The following is a 569-nucleotide window of genomic DNA, read 5'->3' on the forward strand; positions in this document are numbered from 1 at the left end:
GGAGCCTGGGGAGCCTTCGTGCCCGCCCAGCCGCTGCGGCTCCTCGGGAAGGGGAGATGGCGACGCGCCCTCGCCCAGCGCTGCCGCTGGGTCTCTGGGCACCCGGAGCGGAGGGGGAACAGCCGGAGAGCGAGTAAGGCATGGTGCCAGCCCAGCGAGAGCCGTCTGTGCCGCCGCGGCCGGGGGGAGGCCCGGGCGGGCCAGCGCTGCCCCCTCGGCCCCTCAGTAATCCTCCACCCAGCCGTTCTCCGAGATGAACGCGTCTATCACCTCCTTCATGGCGAGGTTGGGGATCAGCTGGTCCTGGGTCAGGGGACTCCGCGTCACCGGATCGAAATGACCCACGCGCTGCAAGGGAGGAGACGGCCCCGAACCGGTTACTCCACACGCCCGCCCTCGGCCCCGGGGCACAGGCAGCCACGAGCCCGGTGCCGTGCCGGCGTCCGGCAGCAGCCAGGCATCCGCCCGTCTGCCAGCGGGGAGGAGGGAGAGCCCCCCTCTGAAGGTGCCTCCCAGCCGGACGAGAGCGGGTCAAGGCACAAGACCCCTGCCAACAGACGCCTCCGCTT

Source organism: Aptenodytes forsteri, unplaced genomic scaffold (genome assembly GCF_000699145.1).
Source record: "Aptenodytes forsteri isolate BGI_AS27 unplaced genomic scaffold, ASM69914v1 Scaffold26, whole genome shotgun sequence".
Lineage (NCBI taxonomy): Eukaryota > Metazoa > Chordata > Aves > Sphenisciformes > Spheniscidae > Aptenodytes > Aptenodytes forsteri.